This window comes from Anguilla rostrata, chromosome 12 (assembly GCF_018555375.3).
Source record: "Anguilla rostrata isolate EN2019 chromosome 12, ASM1855537v3, whole genome shotgun sequence".
Lineage (NCBI taxonomy): Eukaryota > Metazoa > Chordata > Actinopteri > Anguilliformes > Anguillidae > Anguilla > Anguilla rostrata.
The window spans coordinates 36,365,986-36,383,640 of NC_057944.1; the positions used below are offsets into that span (position 1 = coordinate 36,365,986).

General features: G+C 44.9%; 1 protein-coding gene across 1 annotated transcript in view; it reads right to left on the bottom strand.

Annotated features, from left to right (window-relative positions):
* robo1 (roundabout, axon guidance receptor, homolog 1 (Drosophila)) overlaps positions 1-17,655 on the bottom strand; it is a 434,162-nt gene that overhangs the window by 344,697 nt on the left and 71,810 nt on the right. The window contains exon 2 of the mRNA XM_064301511.1: positions 7,759-7,832. The gene's annotated coding sequence lies outside the window, so the exon portion shown is untranslated. The remainder of the gene's footprint in view (positions 1-7,758; positions 7,833-17,655) is intronic.

Consider the following 17,655-nt stretch of genomic DNA (forward strand, 5'->3'; position numbering starts at 1 on the left):
ATCATTACAGAACCCAATGACCCTCTCTGGCTACCTACAAATTGTATTATTCTACCATAAATAATGCATACTCACATTTTATTGAAATTCAATGCAGGTCTTATTTAGAGAAAAAATTACCGTTTCGTCAGTAAGTTTCGCCATGCTAGCCAGAGCTTAGCTTACAGAGCAGTGAATGTCTTCCAATCAAATGGAGCTGTTGAACAACAAAATGACAATAAAATATTATTTAATTTATGGAGTTTTTGCATTAAGTGGCCACCAAAATAACTGAAAATACTGGAGAAGAGTATCTTGCAGATTTTTAAAGCATTACTTCTGTTAAGCTCTGACTCCAGTATTTTGCTACCACCAGTTCAATCCAAACAATTCAGACCTACTTGTGTTTTAAAAAGAGCTCAGAGACTGAGCTCCTATTCATGATTAAACTCTATTAACCAGCTAACTTTGAGTTCATTCTCAAAGGCTATGGAGAGAAAAAAACAGTGATGTTACCGTCTTCTTTATCAGGAAACACACCTGTCCAATGCATTAAAAAAAGAAGCTTTTTTGTTCACGTTCTGCATCCTGATTTTCCACACAATTTACTCTTTTAAACCGAAAGAATCCACTCACATCCTGTTCTTTTAACTACAGCTGCATCGTGTAACTTACATCATACATTGGCTGCCCCATAATAAACCAGTCAAATTGCTTTTGATTTTGCTTTCCTTTCCAAGGCGTTTGTACTCAAGAATTTGATGGGTTTTTTTTTGTGAAATCATGCACTTCCTATATTACTTTTAGCTTTGTTATTGCTGAGAAGTCAGAACAGGGCAAAATAAATGTCAGCACTATCGCACTGTTGGCATATTAGTAATGCAGACAATATTTGAGTGAGGGAGACTACAGATGAAGGCTCGAGACAAGCCAGGATTCGTACGTCGTAAATTTAACAAACGGCACAGTTGAGGGTTCAAGAGTATCAGTACGAAGCACAGCGGCGTCGGCCCAGATGGACTGACAGATATACGCTCCAGAAGACCGAAAACAAAAAATGGAGAGATAGGCAGATGGGAAGATGGGCCTGACACATACTCCATTTTGGATTGTATCACAGCTCCTTGTTATTATTATGCATTATCGACAGAACTTGTGTGTCTGCGATATGTTCAAGTAGCGCCTTCACTTTATAATGTCATCAAGAAAGAAAAAAAAAAAAAGTTATGACCCGTTCACTCAACAGAACACAGGCTATCAATCACCTTGGAGACAGAATTCAATAAACTAATCAAGAGGGGAGCAACGCTGAGGTCTCAGTTATCTCATGATGATTATCAGATAAATTACGGCACAAAGAAATTACTTTCTCCTCTTGTGTCCAATAATTATTTAAATCATTACACTAAACTATTAAAATATAACATATGATGAACACTCTCAACTTCCGAGTCCAAATACAGTATAAAGCAGTTTCACAATAAGAATGGGTACTTCCTTTTCTGTGCACAAAAAAAACGAATATTAGTATTATTAATACTAATCATCAGATTGTGACTATAGTACAATAAAACATGTTCCAGCTGTTCTGTGATTGGGGGAATGCGATTAAAAAAATTACAATCAATCTTGCTGCCACGTATGGAACAGACACGACAAACTCCCTCCCCTGTTCTATACGTACAAATTTTCTAGAGGAAAATTGTAAAATAAAATAAAAGGTTTACTTGTCTTAGTTGTTTAGATGCGTGTCCTCAGATGTATGTCTAGATGCAAAATGAAACAATGAAAGTGTAAAAAACAAAAAAAAGAAAAGAGATGGGGTGGGGGAAGTGAGCAGAGAGCATTTTTTTTTTCTCTGTTTCAATCAAAGAGGGCCTGGACCCTTCTTCCAGAGATTGAGACCCCATACATCATGTGCAGAACAGAGCCCGGCAGAGGCATGATCTGTAACAAATGCTGAGATTTAGAGGCGTGTGTTCACAGACCAGCGGGGAGAGAGAGAGGGAGAGAGGGGGAGAGAGAGGGAGAGCGAGAGAAAGAGAGAGGGGGAAAGGAGACAGAGAGGGAGAGAAGGGGAAAGAGAGAGAGAGAGAGGAGAGGGAGAGAGAGAGCGGGAGGGAGAGAGAGAGAGGGGGGAGAGAGAGAGAGGGAAACAGAAAGGGAGAGGGAGAGAGAGAGAGAGAGGGGGGTGAAAGAGAGAGGGGAGAGAGAGAGAGGGAAAGAGAGAGGGAGAGAGAGAGAGGGAGAGAGAGAGAGAGGGAGAGGGAGAGTGACGGAAAATCAGGATATTCCCATTCCGGTCTGCGGGACCTTGACGCACCGGGCGTAGCGCATTCGAGGGCTTTGCCGAGGTGAGCGGCACGCTGCCAGGGATCGCGCGCACACGCCTCGTTACGGGCGGGTCCGGAGAATGGGCATAAAAACGGGGATTTAACAGCAGACTGCTCCGCCTTACGGACGGAAAAATCCCCACACACCGGGAATTTTAATCGAAATTCCCTCCGGAATACCGGCGGCCAGATTAGCGCTGGTCACACCCCGGCGCTCTCTGGAGAGACGCTCCGGAAAGTCTGACTCTCTGCCGCTAAAGTTGGAACACTTGCAGCTGAAGAGGCCAAGCCCCCCTTATTCGTAAAGAAGCTTATGTGTACATACACAGCCTCTGCTGACACAACGGTAAGACTTCACTTGAAGTGTGTCTTTGCAACACCTTTATCAGACATTACATTACATTACATTACATCGTGATTCCTCACTTCAACTGATCTGCAGGCTTTATTTTAACATGTAGGTACAGACAGTCAAACCACCAGAGATGTGTATAGTTTTTGAGACCTTCAGACCCAAAGGAGAGCAACGGGGAGGAGAGGTTACCTTGGACAAAGAGAAGCCCGCTCATCAAAACTAAATGAGCAGAACAAAGAGGTGCTTTGAGCTAGCAGTGTCACGTCAGCATCAAGTGCAAACAGCTTCACTCACTTTTACATCCTATAAATTGTCAGGGGGAAGAAATGCAAGGTGTATGCATGAGGAACTCAACAAAAAGACAGAATCAGAAGCCGTAACAAAAAACAAAATCAGCCGCCGTAACAACAAACAGAATCAGCAGCCATGGCAACAAACAAAATCAGCAGCCGTAACAACAAACAAAATCAGCAGCCGTAACAACAAAACAAAATCAGCAGCCATGGCAACAAAACAAAATCAGCAGCCGTAACAACAAAACAAAATCAGGAGCCGTTACAACAGAACAGAATCAGCTGCTGACTTCACTGCAACAATAGCTGAGTTACCGTGTTCACGTGCACACACACAATTATACACATGCTCACACATAAACACACACACATACATGCGCACACACCCACACCCACGCACACACACACACACACACACACACACACCCACTCCCCCCCAACACAAACATACACACACCCATCTTTGTACGAGTCTGAGGTGAATCATGCCCTCAAACCCTTGGTTACAGTAAGCTCCAAAAAACCAACTGCCACAACACCAGAGGTGTCACGGTAAGCTGCCCTGTAGGGGTGCACATGCTCCACAGGGGAACCGACCACAGTGTAACACTATAACTTTATTACCTGCACCCCCCCCCCCCCCCCCCTCCCCGGGGGCAATGCTGCCCCTGAAATAGACAGGAATAATGTGTCCTAGTGCACCTGACAGGAACACCACCGCCAACAACCCCAACGCTCGCTAACACAATTACAGCGTTCCCAATTACATCACCAGGCCTGGAACAGCGACCAGCAACACACAAACACCGTTAGAACATGAGAACGCGTGCCATCGCTGGCTCCGTATCAATTAATTAGACGTGTATCCGCACACAAAAGCGCTTCTTTGAACATGCTGTATAATAACGTATGGCTCGTAAAGCCGCAAGCACATTTACGTGACAAAAAAAAAATTAATGATTACTTACTGTAAGAGAGGAATGAATCATAAAGTCATATAAAATGAATCCAAACTATTACTAACCATTTCTATGCAGAAATGTGTAATGCATGTCGCGTGTATTTTCTAGACTGCTTCGTTTCCAGTGACAGACGACATCTAAGAGAACGCTGTCGCTGGTCATGCTGTCCACATCGAGACACAAATCGCTCCTGAATGCTGAACACAAATGCTATAGCTTTCATGTCACAACAAAGTGCACGCATGACCTGCATGCACTTACCATGTTCAGGGAGTGACACAGAATCTATTATTGTTATATATGCTTACCTGAGCAACAAGAGAGCCATCTTATCCAATTAAATCACAAGTTCTATAGTGCAGCTTGAATGCAAATCACAGTCATAATTAGCCAGTGGCTAACGGTATAGCTAAGAAAGAGGATGGGCTTTGGGTCTTAGTTCAACTGACAGATTAGAACAGAATAAAAATTACCCCCCCCCAGTGCTATGGCAGGGAAGACATGGTACAAGAACAAAAATAATGCAACAAGGATAACTACACAGTGGAAAACGCTCTTATTACGCGCTCTACACTGGATAACTGCACTGTGTAAACCACTGGTATTGCACACTCTACACTGGATAACTACACAGCATAAAATTCTGTTATCATACACTCTACACTGGATACTGTAGAGTGTAAAATGCTGTTATTGCACACTCTACACTGGATAACTGTAGAGCATAAAATGCTGTCATTGCTCCATACTGACACACAGGACCAGCTTCTTCCAGGAAGGCCTGCATTTTAGCTGTGGCTCGGTACCATATGCATGCTTTTTACAATGCCGTTTGAAAACGATGCTGTTCGTGGCAGTTTCCACAGAAATTTTGTGCGGGTAATTTTTTTTTTTTTTTTTTTTTTTTTTGAAGAATGAGGCCTTTCCATTGTAAAAAATAATAATCATAAATAAATTTTAAAAAAGAGAGGGAAAAAAAACTTTGTACCATGTCTGTGTTGTAGAAAGAGAAAGCATGAAGACATGGCAGTTTGATTGGTTTGCCATTTCTGCTTTATGATTCTGATATCATTAGCACTGACAGAGAACATGGGAATTTTGTGAATAGGTTACCAACGGAAATGCCCATGTGCAAACGATTGGTTTCTCTCAAAGAATGTCAGACAAATCGCTATGTTCAAAAGATATAGATATCACTCCTTTTAGGGTCGAAATATCCACAGACCGCAATTTATGAACGAGATTGAATTTCATCATATAACTTATGATCACAAATGGATGATCCTTAACCGTTATAAAATCGTAAAGCCATCTTTTCAATAAGATATAGCTTCACATATCCAGGACACGACGCCTTTCACTTCTTAACAACGTTGTTCTACGTGATATGTCACCGCGCGAATATAATGACACGCGCAGAAAGTTTCAGCACCACCTTACTTGAACAGCGCTCGCGGCTTTCGCCTCTCGTGGCTGGCGGAAGCCTCCTACAGAAACGGCTCTACGAGCGCAGCTCTGTCTCAGAGACAGGCTTCGACCGTTATTCTAAAACCGATTTTTGCATTATTTATTTATTAATCTATTATTATTATTTCCTTGGTACTCAGGTTAAAATACTCGTATTTGTTATTAACTGTGAACCACATACATGTCGAATATTTGGACGGCAATGTAATTCAGTAGAATGCCAGTGGCAACCATGAAAAGAGTTTACGAATTAAAGTCCGAAAATCTCTTCAATTACATATAAGGCATGTGATCGGTGCTCCTCGTTTCTCGCAGACATACACGGGATGGTTTTCCTACGGGTCTTTTACTGTACACACAATGTCATCTGCAATATGGTAACTACACGGTTCCCGTTCACAAAGCGATCCGATCCAAACTCGTAGTCATGCGATGACGGATGAGTTCGGGTGCAGTGCTCACGCTAGCATTTAATAGACGAGAACCCTCGAAAAAATGTCACGTTTTCCATTGACATAAAATCTATCGCCACTTTACAAAATTGTTGGGATGATAAATATCACCCGGCCACTCCACAAGTCCACTGGTTAAGTGACTTATCGCAATTAGTTCAGTGGAAATCCCATGAAGTTCAGCCGCATAATCCTTAAAAGGACTGACAAAAGGACACCTGAGACTTCTGAGACCCCACTGACACGGAATATTTCTGAAAAGCCTTAAGTGGCTATTGTAGATCCGCGAGCTGCAGATAGATACCTCACGAGGTAATTAAACCACTAAATAAAGATAAAGGATAAAATTAGATCGCACATATTTCACAAAGGTCCGCGTGGAGTCGACTAATCAAGATAACGGCAGTATAAAAGCAGAAATCTTTTTTTTTTTTTTGCTGGGGCGCACAGCGCAGACCGCAGCGGAGGATGAGACAGATGAGGTTTCTTTAATGTCGCCGCGCGCCGCAAAGACAAGCCCGCGAAGGGCTCTAATGGGCGAAAGGAACGTTCCCCAATGAGTTATTCTTCATCAATAATGCACCCGGCTCGGCCCCACGCGGGGCTTCGCAGAAACTGCTACCAGTGGATTACTTCCACACACACACACACACACACACACACATTCAATCGAATAACTACAACAACGGTCTAACAAACCCAATTTACAAGGAAACGAGAAATTAAAAGCAGATCGAGACCTGAACATGCTTTACCAATGCCGCTGTTACACAAGGATGCTGCACCTACATGAACGACAGAGATACCGAAACTATGACGGTATCTCTACCTTGTAATGCAGGCAAGATTGAGGGGAGAATCTACAAAGATGACAAACACGCGCACACGCACGCACACATCAGTTTCAATAATAGTTCAGTAACAATCGCATAGCCTACCAAATAGCATATAAAATACAGTCTAAATGGTTTGAAGATATGCTTTAGCTTGGACGTCCCTTGAAAGTTTCACTGGCTATCGTTGAGCATCAATTAAACCATAATTAGAGGGTGATTAAGTATAAGGTGCGCTATCCTGAACGGCTGAATCGCCACATTTCCACACGGCTATAAAGGGCTCTTAATTTTAGAGGGCATGGTACCGAGCAACGCGCCGTAAATTCCAGGTGAGCACTGACCCAATGATTCGCTTGTCAGGGCTTATTCACTACAAACCACTAAAGACACAGGTCTGTCATAGAAATGATCTAACTTTGCTATCATACGTTCACCCCCACACGCGCTGCAATCATCGTCCCTGCGCCGGTCGCCGAGATCAACTTGTGCAATGAAGAAAGACCATTTTCAGTTAAAATTCAAACTTACCCGTTTGGCCTTATTTTCCGTGCGGTTGCTTGTTTGTTAGTATCTCGCCAATTCTAAAAATCTGCTCGTTCCATGCTGCCGAATAGACCTATGCAACTTTCCCCGTAAAGCAATCTTGGAGCGCAAACACCAAAAAAAAAAAAAAAAAAAAAAAAACAAATAAAGATAGATTTTTCAGAAGAATTAACTTGGGGAGGGGGAAGAAATGGCGATGATTTGCTTGCTTTCTCTTTGGTGTTTTATGAATCAAAGCAACGGAATCCCAAAGTAAATCAAGATCCCGGAAAGAAACCTATTCCCTCCTAGATGGGAATCGTGAACCGTTATCTGTGGCGGTGTTAATGCAGAGGGTAAGCGCGAGCGCATACAAATCGGTCCATGTCTTCACTCCTGCGGCGGACTGCACGCTTCCTCTGGGTCCTAAAGCTGCGCAAAGTCCCTTCAACGGCACCGGGTCCTGATAAGGCGGGCGTGACAAATCTGAAATTTACGTTTCCGTTGGCACCTGTAAATGTAAATGTAGATGTTCTATTTCGCCTACACGGTTTTGTACCTTTTTTCCTTTGTTGCGGTGGGTGATGATGTGTATTCAAGAGCCTCGTCTGATTAATCCTGGCGTGTCAGCTTCTGAAGAGGAAAAAGGAAATCATAAGAAGGGGGTGAAGTGGCGTGTGAACCTCGCGCACCAAGGACAATGCTGGTTACTGTGTTTGAAACACAAGCTCAGAATGTATAAGTAAAGACAAAAATGGTCGCGATTCTGTTTCGTGGTTCTGTCCAACACCCCGTCTTTGCTTTCCGTTTTTGCGAACCATATGGTATGTGTCAGGATGGGGAGTCATAGTATTTTGATATTTATTTATTCTTTCAACACAACACATGGACCTTGTGGATGTAACATTGAACAGGGTGCCATAGAACTAGTTACCGCATAGAATGTTAAAAGAAACGGATAGTTTTAAGGTAATTTGATTTAATTCCCAGACTTCAATGGTATAGCCTATTGTAATTTAACGTGAAGGGAACCATGACTTCATGGTATTCTGGGGTAAGACTTTTGTAAAAGTTAAAGGTAGCTAAAAGAGACAAAGGCAATTAAACCATGTGGCATGCATAGTCATACTGAAAAACTGCTAAACAAAAATTTGCTCAACAAAATGTTTGCATGCGTAATTATAAGAGAATCTGAGCAATACTCGTCTCTCTTTTGGAAAACCTGAACATATAAACACAGCTAATGCAATGCAAATTTTCCAGGTTGTCACTGTAAGGTAAGATCTCAGGTTTCAGTTGCCCTGCCTGGAAAAATAAATGTTTAATAAAATAATGATATAAACAAACTGTGAAGATTTAATTCAAAAAGAGACTGTCTGCAGCTGCCACAGGGGGTTATCGTCGTCTGTTACTGGCAGTCTCTCTCCCTCTCTCTCTCTCTACATCTCCCAGTCAATACGTGCAGTGTATGTATGTGTATGTATGTATATACATATATATATATTGTAGCCTTTTCTGAGACGGCTTACACCACATCTGGAATTCTACTCTCGGTTCCTGCAACCCCAAGGCTAGGCTGCCTGCCTTAAACCTCTTGGGGAATTCTCCCCTGCCCCCCCCCCCCTCCCCAAACTGAGACATGCAACTGGTTAGAAAGACACCACCATAAACATGCCTCCAATGACATTCCACTCATGCTGATTAATTCCGCACATGCTCAATAAGTCAAATTAGTTCATCAGTAGCAGCAGTCCTCCACATTGATACACACACACACACACACACACGTGTGCATGTATGTGTGTTTGTATGAGAAAATACCTGACATAAAATATGCCCACACACACACATGCGTATACGCACACACACACACACGCATGCATGCATGCACGCACACACACAGACACACACGCACACACACGTATGCACACACACATGCATGCATGCACGCACACACACAGACACACACGTATGCACACACACACACACTCGCAGGCACACATGCACGCACACTCACACACTCGCACACATGCACGCACGCACACACACACACACACACACACACCGGGGTCATCCTTTCAAGAGCTCCTGCATTTTTCCCCGTAATGAAAAGCGGTGGCGCTTGAGCAGGGCAGGGGGAGTCATCTGCAGCGAACCTGCGCAGCGCGGCGCAGCGCTCCGACAGTCCCCCAGACGGAGACCAACGATTCAATATCGCGTGTCCCCCGTCCTGACGGGACGTGCGTGGAATGCGCCCAGCGCCACCTGTCTACCTGGGACGGGGGGGGGGGGTGGGGGTGGAACGGGGGGGGGACGGGGATTACCAGATGAAAACGTCAAAGAGAATCCGCCGCTTTTCGCGGCCCGGCAGATCCAAGAGTGCAGTGCGTTCAATCATGCAAAGACAAGAGAAATATATCGGTCCCAGGATTCAATTTTTCCATTCGTGCAGTTACGTACCCCGTCATCCCCGTCCAAGCATCCATCAATCCTCACTCCTTGTCCCCCTTTTTCCTTTAGTTTTTCCTCCTTTTACATTTTCCTCTCGTTTCATAGACGTTTGTATGTACGTATTTAAATGTGTCATGCTGTATATGTTCACGCGCATCGTTACTTCAGTCTCAGGGCCTGTTGCAGCTGGATATGTTTGCTATGGTTAAGACAGTGACGGGGCACATCTACCTCTGCGTCCCTCCAGCCCAGTCCCTCCATTCATTCCGAAAGGGTTGTCTAGTATAGGGGAGGGGTGAAATGGGTTAAGTGGGATTGGAGGGGGTGGGGGTTTTGGGAGGGCGTGTAGGGGGTTTAAGGGGGGGGGGGGCATGGTGTGGCGAGTGATTGTTTTCATCTTGCATTCTTCCCAGGATCAAGATATCCCACAATGCACTGCTACACATCCCTCTCAGAGCTGGGCCAGGTGTGCAGTCCAGATGAGTCATTGCAGACGTCCATCTTGGGCTGTGGTGACAGAAACGCCAAGGCAGTAATCCCACAAATCCCCACCGTACGGCAGTGAATCCCTCTGCAGGTGGGGGTGTATTATTCATTATTGTTATTATTATTATGATCAGTATTATTATTATTATTTTCTTTGAAATATTCCGTTTGAATTAATGATTCATTTGAAATGATCAGTCAGTCAGCTACTGCCACAGCTTGACTTGAGTGTTCTGTCAGAGGGTGAATGTTGAGTGTTTACTGAAAAATTTTATAAAACAAATCAGTGAACATTTTTGGTAGATATTAAAGAGCTATTCATTTCCCCCTAGTCCAGTTGTCAGTATGTTGTTACTTGGACCACAGTGGTGTGTTGTAATAAATAAATAAATAATATTTAAAAAGTCATTGGGGGCCAGAAGGTAGCTGAATGATTGGACATCTGTGCTGTTGTGGCAGAACAATAGGCGACATTTACTTTTTGCACAATTAAATGTCAGTAATGATGCTTCTCATTACAATGGAGTTTTCCACTACGTGCTTGAATTTACCATTGCTACCGCCCACCCGGACAGTCCTGGTTAACAGTTGATAGTTTAGATTGCATACAATTCTGCAAATGCAAAATTAAGTGTTCCACAGTTAGCTTTGAATTGTTTTGTTTGTTCTGGCTATCCATTCTTGTCTTTGTGGACTGGCTGGATCAGCAGTGTGGCCTTGGCACCATAGCCTGCGCATGTATCAGCTCCATAAACACAGATTCATAATCAGCCATTAAAGACAAGTGGGGGGAAAACACCATACAATACATACAATAACAAAATACATGAATGCACACACACACACTGACACATGCACGCACGCTCTCTCTCTCTCTCACACACACACACACACACACAGACACACACAAAGGAACAAATTCACACACACACACACACACACACACACACACACACACACACACATTTGTACCTGGAAGTCTCTCTCTTTCTCTCAACACTTCTAACTCTATATATATATCCATCTTCAAATCTACACACATTCTTCTACACACAGTCTAAGAGATTCCTATGCCACAAACAGCATGGGCATAGGGCCTTTTCTGACATGGCATATACCACACCTGGAATTCTGCCTTCTGCTCCTGCCATCCCAAGGCCATCTGTTTGTCTCAAACCTTTCTTTGTTGTTTTCTGTAGAATAACCCTCAGTTTAAGCTTGCTACCTTCCAAGTATCTTTTCCAACACTGCAGTTGACAGTATGTCTGCATGTGTGTGTGTGTGTTTCTGTGCGTGTGTGTGTGTGTGTGTGTGTGTTAGAGTGTGTGTGTGTGTTTCTGTGCACGTGTGTGTGTGTTTGTGCAAGTGTGTGTGTGTGTGCCTGTGTGTGTGTGTGTGTGTGTGTGTGCCTGTGTGTGTGTGTGTATGTATGTGTGTGTGTGTGTGTGTGTGTGTGTGTTAGAGTGTGTCAGTTCCTCAGCAGGTGTAGTCTCTTCTCATACTTTCTCTAACCTCACACACTCACTCTCCTCATGCAGCTTTCCTCATATACAGCACTCTCTCTTCCATTATCTCCCTCTCTCCTCTGATGCACTTTCCTTCCACACACAGATTCCATTTAAAATAGAGCCTTATTGGAATGACAATAAGTACATTGTGTTTCCAAAGCATTCAATTTCGAATGAAAAAATAAATAAATATAGCCTATAAATAATGGATTGACAAAAAAGAAGCATTTCTTTCTTCAGATGCATTGTGCCATTATATATGCATAATGCAGAGTGAAGCTTTTGCAGTCCCTTCCAATGTTGGCACAGTACAGTGTGTATATTTGAGAGTGTCTGTCAACTGAGATTATGGCAGGGGGAGATATACCTGGCTGCCAGGTGAGTAGTTTATCATCCTTTCAAGTTATAATAAGGTCATTTTTCTGGTCAGAGGACAAAACCAAACTTTTCTCATTTGAGGACAGGGTACGAGGACACATCCCTTCTTTTTTCTGTCTTGAAGGATTTCCCCCCCCGTTCTAATCTAATCTGTAATTCCCATTCAGTAGACAGAACAGAACAAAGCTATTTACATAGACCAGGAAATTATTTCCATTCTCTGGAAAGAGAAGCCAGGGGGCTGAATTGTGTTGCAGCATTATTGCGAATTCATGAATATAAATAATGAAAAATGTTGAAGCTTACCTTGAATCTCACTTTGAGCGTATGCCTATGAGTATATGTCCATTGGTTTTCCTATTTTAGCCACACATTCTTTTTTTTCTTTGCGATACATTTATTTTATTCTATCATGTGTTCCACCCTCTAGTCTAAACCATCTAAAACCAAGTTTTGATTCTAATCCATCATGCTAAATTGAATCAGATGCCATCTCTGTTTTCATCACCTCGTTCTCCCTCTCTCTAAGTATGCATGGGCTCTGTTCCATTGGCTTGCATGGAACACAGTTTTTTTTTCTTCTCCCACTTCCTTCCCTACTCTGGACAGAGAAGCTTCCTGTGGTGAGCCAAAACGATTTTTCCAGCAGACACAGACCCAGAAAAGTCATCAAGCAGTGGCAACGCTCTCCCTACAGGTGGAGAATGCTATCTTCTGGATGTCAAGGGGTCCATAGCTCAACAACCTCACCTCAGTGCCCTGGGTTGTAATGCCGTACGCTCCTTCACGCTCAGACTTCAAAATATATATATATATATGCTCCTACCCCTTCAATTCACCCTGTGCCATATTTTTTAGGCACTCAGTTTTCAAATAAATTAGCATGTAGCATTGCCGCGCGGCCAGCTTTGTGACTTTCAAATATGGGTTTCTAATGCTGACTCGTCAGTTTTTTTGTTTTTTTTGACACACAGCCAGAAGTATCAAAAAAAAAACTGATGAGTCAGCATCAGAAACGCACATTTGAAAGTCACAGAGCTAGCAGCGTGGAAATGCTATACGCTAATTTTTTTTTTTTTTACGCTGACGAATATTCCGTCTGGCAAAGACAACAAAACCAACGACTACTACTGGCACTCAAGCCCGGGGTGAAAGCAACTGTGACCCAAACGCAAACCGCACAAACGCTGAAAAGCCGCCTAGTTTTTTGTTTCTAAGTGGCATTTAGGTGGCATCAGGGCTGCAGCAGCTGAGGAGTGGGCGAACGTTGGGAAGCTCTCGGCGGATAACAAGACTCGGGCTACACATCGCATATAAAAACATGCCTCAGATCACCGTGCTCACGCAGAAAAGCCTCCGGAAAAAATCTCCTTTCTGCTGTCGTTTGTCATCGGCGTACGTCTATCTTACTGCCTTTTGTTTTTTACAAGGCCTTTCCAGAGCAAGGCATTTTGGGAACCATCCGAGCATGTGCTTTTCCTGCTAGCTTGTTTTTTTTTTTTTCCTGTCGCGTGTTTTTGCGCCAGCAAGACGAGAAGCCTGTCCTTGAGGAGTCGCCCGACGAGGTAAAAATTTATATCCTTATCTGGAACTGATGTGGGACTGCCCCGGACGCTAGTTAGGAAACATCGCTTGCGGGGGGAAAGAGAGGATTTTATGGCCAAGCTCAAATCTGGCTTGTTTGTCCTCTGAAGCTCTGAAGCACATTTATAGAGAAATGAGGCTGCACCTGAAAAACAAAAAATGCATTGCTTACAAGTAGAGTCACGTGCTGGGGAAAAAATTGGTGTAAAAATCAATGAGTGCTTTGTAAAGGCCCACACAGCAAAGTGGAAGGAGAAAGTAATGTAGTGGGGTGGGGGGGGTGGGGGGGGTGTGCTAAGCAGTAAATGATTAAAGCGATCCACGCTTTTGATTAAACCATTCTTGCGACTTCGAGCTGCAGCAGGGCTGGGCCAGTCGTCAGCGAATGGTGATTATAGAAAATTACTCAGCGTACAGTTTGTGAAACTCACGGTGTAAAAAATGCAAAATCTCTGGGGTTGCAATTTTACCCTCAGGATAAAGTTTCCTGAAAGTGTTCACAGTCTAGCTAGCATCGCACTGGTCCTTAATACCCCGCCTTCCAAATGATTCCCAGCCAATGAGCAACGGGCAAGAAATTCAGGTGTCCAATCAGGGTAGGAGAGGTTGAATGGGACAGGGATAGACCTCCTCGCTGACAGGTGCGGCCTGGCGTACGATGCCTACTGTTTGCAGCACGTGCACAGGCCAGTGCGCCGTCCCGCATCATTGTCCTCCCCCAGCCCCTTGCCTAACCCCTCTTTCCTAATCGCTTGTTCCAATAGGACAGCCAGTGCCCGGCCCGTGCCCTCACCGTATTGGACAAAACGGGATCAACACTTCCCCCCTGACCACGCCTCCTACCCCTAAGCCTCAGCCCAGACTGAGTCATCCTCTAATGTTTAAATAAAATAATAAAATTTATTTTTTTTTAATTACGGTGGGGGTGTCTCCTCTATACCGGATTCCCTAAAACTCATGCTGTGGAGATTAGATTGGTCAATGAATAGGTAACACCCACCTGCACGCATAAACATACAGATGAAGTGTGTTTGTATATTTACAATGATACTGTAGATTTTATGTTCGCCATAACCCGCAAGTACTGCCGAAATATTCAGGCTTGAAGAGGTTTTACAGTAAAAATAACAATAACACATTTCCCTCCCTCTCTGTATACACCTAGCACAGGGAAAATATAATATTCTACATAAAAAATGAGTTTCTCTCCCTCTCTTTCTCTCTCTCTGTCTTCCCTCCTTCACTCTCTTCCTCCTATGCTTTCTTCCCCCTCTCTCTTTCTCACTCTCTTTCCCTCTGCCTTCCACACAGAGTGAAAGACCTACTTAAAAATCTCTCTCTCTCTCATTCTCTCTCTCTCACTCACTTCCTCTCTCTCATTCCTCACTCACTCTCTTTCTCTCTCTCTCTCCCTCCCTCCCTCTCCCTCTTTCTCTCTCTCGCCACATCACAATGCCTGCGCTCCGCTCTATTTATACAGCGGGTGGTGTAGGTCCCCCGTTCACCTGGGACCAGCCCAAGAACAGACCCCCCCGCCCCCCGTGTCCCCCCCCCCCATCGTCCCCAACTCCCCAGCTAATAGCATCTTGCACTGGAAGTTAATTCTGCAGTGGAATTAAATTATAAACCATGTCCAAGCAAATTAACGTCAACCTGCAAGCAGGTGCTCTCCTGACAGGCCGGGGGCAGCAGCAGTCGAGCACGGCAGGACCCCTCGCCCATTACCCAGCCAGGCGTCCGGCGGGGGGGCAGCGCAGAGACCCCCCTTAGCCCCCAAAACCCCCCGCCCCCCCCCGTTTCACAATTCATCAGGGGATGGGGAGCAGAGAAAAGAACGGCAGCCCAGCGGCATTCTGGGACAGATTAATGCGCTATTTGCACTGAGATATACGGGGGGGGAGAGGGGCTTTACGTCTCTCCCCTGAGTCACGCAGAGCAGGAGAAACCCCCCGCCCCTTTTTTCTTTTTTAGATATTACAAAACACCTTTTTTTAGCCTGAGGATTTATCGGCACAATGCACATCTCTCACCCTCTTTATTTCTGGGGGCCCGTGTGTGGATTTCTCTCTCTCACCTTCCATTCTGTATTACCCACTGGTATGAGGAGGCAGACGTGGATATAGATTCAGTTGGTCCCTCATGAGCATGATTAATTTGAATGCAAAAATATGCACAGGCACCCAGGCATGCAAGTAGGCATGTGCACACACATGGACACACACACACACACACACACACACACACACACACACACACACATGCGCACAGGCACATACACGCACACACACACACACACACCACCACACACACAGCACATACACGCACGCACACACACACACACACGCACACACGCACGCACACACACGCACGCACACACACGCACGCACGTGCACACACACACACACACACACACACACACACACGCACACAAATGATCTAAATCCTTGAGTGCAACAGTTGTACAGAATGGTGTGTGGGTATGAAGGTAGCAGAGGCAAACGCACAGAATTAAGGACAACTGTGAAACTCAACAATGTCCTTCTGAGTCATCGTCCCTTTATTTAGGGATTTACATTTAATAAAAGAATAAATAAAGAAATAAATAAACGGAAAGATGGGTATAGGCGTAATCACATCTGTTTCTGTACGAGAGCTCAGGTACACTGTGAAATAGGTTCAACCCCTCTGTGTGCAACTATCGACTCATCAGAGAACAAGAAACCGAAAAAAGCACACGCAACTGATAGCCAATCAGACCGGACACCCTGGGAGCGCTAATCTAATCTGTCTCAGCTGCTCTAGTCCTCCAGTTCAGCATTGGGCGTGAGTACTGCATGTTCAACGTAAACTAGGTTCTGCTGAACCCAATTCTGAAACCTACGTTCACCTAGGCTACTGCAGTGGCAGTTGGAGGGTGATGACACAGACACTGGCAACAACATCGACGCAAAACTGTAACTACGACGACAGGAAAGAACGATTATAATAAGTACACCGGTGACTGATTAGGCCCGCTGCTAATGATGCTGATGACGGTATTGATTACGCTGATGTTGGCAGTGATGGATGGTGATTACAATGAGGATCATGATTGTGATGGTGGGCTATAGTGTCGAAAACAGGGATACTCAAATCTAGCCCACAAGGTCAGTAATACTGCTGGTTTTCTTCTTTTTTTTTGTCTGGTAGCCTGTAGTCCAATGATGTCACTGATTGGCCAGGGATTACACCCACCAGGTTAAATTAGCGCCTGATTGGAGGGGAGGAAAGAAAAAGCCAGCTGTACTACTGGCCCAGCCTAAGAGCCAGATTTGAGTACCCCTGGACTAAGACATCCAGAAACTTCCGCACAGTATCGACTCGGACGGCTTCGCCCTTGGCTTCACGAGGACGCGGATACGCAGCCTCAGGGCTCTCTCTCTCTCTCTCAAATTTGGCAAAGCCTCCGGAACATGTCCCAGAATGACTCTCACGCGTTTAAAAAAAAAAAATTCACGCAGTATTCCGGGTGCGTTAAAAATAATCACGGCCAATTGAGTTAGGCCGCAGAAGCCCCGACCGCCCATAAATTATCGCCTGTCTGGCGACGGCCGACGCCGTCCGTCAGCAGTTCCTGTCCCCCCCCCGCGCCCCCCCCCCTCGCGACACTTCCTTCACCCCAAAGCGGGACGTCAGGGTACCGGGCCCGTTTTCCTTTCTTGCATACCAAGAGGAGAGATGTTCCAGAAGTTTCTGTGTGAGGGAGCAGGGGCGGGGGCGGAGGGGCCGGGGGGGCGGGGGGGCGGGGGTGTTTGACGGGGCAGGAAAGGCAGTTTAATTACGGCAGCAGGAGCAGCGCGGCCCGTTAAGTAAATAGGGGCCTAATGAACGCGCTGGCGTGCGGGTCCTGCCTTCAGCCTCCCCGGCTTAATGAAAGTTGTCTCTCGCTTCTCTTCGGGGGTTTTTAAACATTTAAACAGGCTAATGAGCCCATTTCGTGGGGCCGGAAGAAAAAAAAAACTTTTAAGTGGGAATACATAAGCAGGACGGTCGAGCAAAAGGACGGTATG